We start from the raw sequence: 4,249 nt of genomic DNA on the forward strand, positions 1-4,249 counted from the left end.
CTCTTCTCTTTCCTCCTTCTGGCATAATTTTAAAATTTTAATGATTTTAATGTATAGTTTAAATGGTATTATGTATTTATTATACCTTACATCCTACATGTTGGAATTTAATGTGATTCGTTACTTGGAATTGCAGTAATTATATGTAAATAGCTGTTAATAGTTGATGACCGTAAATAAACATTCAGAGTTTCCTGATGAAGTTATAAGACAAAGAATTATCAAAGCCTTGGCAGATCTTCTTGAGGTTGATGAGGAAGATATGGAGACTGAAATTGACAGGGGGAAAAGATGCCAGAGGCTTGGAAAGAGGCTAATATAACACTGATACCAAAGGACAAGACTTGACTCTAACATTAAATTATACATCAATTTCGTTATTGAATAATGACAATAAGTTGTTTATTACAATTTTAGTGGAAAGATTAAAATTAACTCTGCAGGCTTTTATTCATGGAGATCAATGTGGCTTTTTACCTAAGAGACAGCTGAAAGATAATGTTAGAGCTGTATTAGATATTTTGGAATACTTGGAAAAACATAATGACAAACAAGCAGCTTTGATTTTTCTAGATGCTGAGAAAGCCTTTGACGATTTGAACTGGACTTTTCTGTTAAAGGTTTTGGAAAAGATGAATTTTGGTGAGAATTCCATAAAATGGGTGAAATCAATTTATACTTCACAGACAGCTAAAATAATTGTCAATGGGGATTTAACTAAACCTTGTGAGATTCAAAAAGGCATGTGACAAGGTTGCCCACTGTCCCCTATTTTGTTTATCTTGGTCCTTGAAATATTGAATAGAGATATAAGATATGATGAGAGGACTGGGGGAGTAAAGATTTAAAAAGAGATTTACAAGTTAAGAACTTTTGCAGATGACTTGGTTTTAGTTTTGGAAGAACCATTAAAAGGGATTGAAGTACTGATGGCTAAGCTGAAAGAATTTGGTGCACTAGCAAATTTCAAAATTAATGAACAGAAAAGAAAAGTGTTAACAAAAAATATGAAAACAGAAGATCAAATATAATGGATGAAAAAACTGGTTTTAAGGTTGAAAAGAAGGTAAAATAGTTGGGTATTATGCTGACAAACATGAATTGTATGCTATTTCAAAATAATTACGTGAAGACTTGGAAGGAAGTTTTAAAATGTATTTATTTATTTATTCCTTCAATTTATATCCCGCCCTACCCACCGGAGGAGGCTCAGGGCAGCTTACATAGAAGTTAAAAAGACATAAATAACATCAATTATAAAAACATTATGGTTAAACCTAGATCCAGCCACTACCAACAACATTGAATTAGGATAATGCCCTTCATGACAATAGCAAATGCCTGCAATGTCAACAGTAATATCCACTGGCCATACTCTGTTATATCTGCTACATCATGGCCTATAGGTATTGTATTTATCTGTATTTATCTGTGACTTGTTATGTATGTGGATTTTATGACACGTTTGTATGTAATGAATCTGTGTTTTATTATATTTTAACTTTTAATGTAAGCCCCCTGAGCCTGCCTTGGCAGGAATGGGCGGGATACAAATTGAATAAAATAAATAAAACAAAAAATCTTTAATGTACAATTTAAACCAGAGGTTTCTTTGTTGGGACTAAAGGATAGAGAGCTATAAAACAGACATGGTATTTTGTTTTTATATATGACAACAGTGGCAAGACTATTATATGCTCAAAAATGGAGGAGTGCAACACTGCCTACAATAGAGGAATGGCTTGTGAAGATGTTTACTTGATTGGAGAGAAGACATTATCCACATTTATAGCAAACTGGAAACCCTTCATTGACTTTTTGCATTAAACGGAAAAAAAGGAACTGATGACTTATGGTTTTGAAGACTAAGAGGAAAAGAGGATGATAGAAAAATGAGAAGTTTTATTTTGATAACAATAGAACAAGTGTGAACTCTGTAATCATACCAATATTTATCATAGAGAAAATCAAAAGCTTTTCTTTTATATTTCTTCTTATTTTTTTTTCTTTTCTGTCTTTCTTTTGTCTATTTTCCCCTTAATTTTTAATTGGATTTTTTAAAAAAATCAATAACATTCACTTTTTAAAAGAAGAAGGGTTTCTATGTCCAGCATTGAACAAAGGCTGGGACAGATGGCCTATAAAATGGCTTCCAACTCTAGGACTACAATCCTGAGTATTTTGCTGCAATTGCTCTTGAAGCTTTTTTAAAAAACTGATAAACCAGCCCTTGAAAAAAACATGAGGACATGCAAATGCAATGGCTTACAAGAAACACTGTCTAGTTTCTCTAGAATGAACACTTAATGAATAGTGTCAACAGCAGATGAAAAGTTGAGTATGAAAGCACTTTACCTCTTCAACATGCCAGGTTTCTGTATTGTGTATTAAAATTCAAACGTTATCAAAACTACCTTGTGCACTTTAAGTTCTCTTATAATACTGAAATATAGAGACGAAATATAGACTTAAGTCTCTTGAAATACTGAGACATGTACTGTGGAAATTTTATATCCCCTAAAGTAAATAACACTAAATTATTGAAATAGTTGCCAAAGATGGTTGGCATTTAGTGGCCATGCTTAAAACTTACCATATGTGGAGCACTGATTGTTGCTTGGAATCCTATAAGGCAAAAACACACACATCTGAATTACCGAACACTGAAATATTTGCAACTTTACTATAGCACAAATATGAGCAGGATATAATTTCTGTAGTGCTATGTCTAAAAAACATTTTTCCAGACAATCACACCTGGTCTGAGCTGGGGTTTCAGAAAATGGACTCAATTCATGCTGCCATTGATTTAAGGAAAAATTATGAAACTTGTTTTGGGAGTCCCACTTTCAAATTTCAGTGGCAGAATCATCAGATGGGGAGACACATTCCTAACCCATACGCCTCTAAACATTTAAGGATATACAGATAAGCAGCAGTACTTAGAATCATATCCAGAAGCTGACAAACTGCTACTGCAATCAATGTTCCCTCTAAGCTGTGGAGTCTTGTGAGCAAAAATTCTACTTTGTGAGCTACTGGCACTAAAGTTGTGAGCGAGCGACTTGGCTGCCGCATAACTTAGTTGGCTCTGGAGCCATCCTTCCTGAGCTAAGACAACAAATGTGTGAGCTGGAGGCTAAAGAACTGTGAGCTAGCTCACACTAACTCAGCTTAGAGGGAACCCTGACTGCAATTATCTGAAAACAGACTTACACCTACTAGAAAACATACCTATGGCCCTGTTCACGTGGAGGATTTGCTGTGGGAGAGCGATGTTTGCATGGCGGATTATCCGGGCGTGATCACACCGCAACATCTGGGAAGTGGAGCGCACCCGTGGCAAACCTGTGGCGTACCGCCGAAAATGCGCAATTAAAAACTACCTGCTCGAAGGTACTAACAACCGGTTTGCCACGGGCTGCCTCCAGAGTCCCTCGGTGTGATCGCGCCGGACGTGTCTTTTCCCTCCGGCCACTTGTTGATGTGCAGGCATGGAAGGAAGGAACTGTGGCGTGCCACCAATGCGTGGGATCGCGTTATGGCGGCTTTAATTGCGGCGGGGCGTTATCCGGCCGTGTGACCGGGGCCTATGTAATATGGGCCACCAAATTCTGCACTACCTGAACATCTGACAAAATGCAGCTCCACATAAAGGGCTAAGGTCAATCCTAAATATTACAAGGGCATGGATGATAATGGCTGTTTCATTCCTACACCAAGAGCTATGATTAGCTATATAATACAGATGGCAGATGAAGCACCCTGAACCACAGATGTCACCTAGAAACCTAAGGGCAAGATTGGGTCTCAAAGAGTAACAGGCAGAAGGGAAAAAAAGTTTTGAGCACTGAATATCAACTGATATCCTAGGATGGCATTAAAGGAATTTCACTGTTATTAAAAGGGAAAACCCTTTCCAGGGATATTTTGGCCTCCTAGTCCACCCCTGCTCCCCTTCCTCCTGGAACGAGGCCAGGCCCAGCAGCTAATGGGTAACTTGCTACCATGCAGTCTGCACACCTCACCAAAGTGGGGCAGTGGCTACTGGATGACTAGATGCCATACAACTTGCCTAGGCTCTGCAGCAGCATCAACACAACTTGTGTGGTGGCTACTTCCTAGCCAAGTTGCACAACTCACCTGAGTGACTTGCTTCCACATGACTTTTGCAACTGGGCCAGACATTTCTCAGGGAGAGGCTGCTGAGGGAGGGAAGGAGGGAAAGCTGAGAGCCAGTGCGGTGTTG

Source organism: Gekko japonicus, unplaced genomic scaffold (genome assembly GCF_001447785.1).
Source record: "Gekko japonicus isolate JY-2015 unplaced genomic scaffold, Gekko_japonicus_V1.1 scaffold5195, whole genome shotgun sequence".
NCBI classification, from domain to species: domain Eukaryota; kingdom Metazoa; phylum Chordata; class Lepidosauria; order Squamata; family Gekkonidae; genus Gekko; species Gekko japonicus.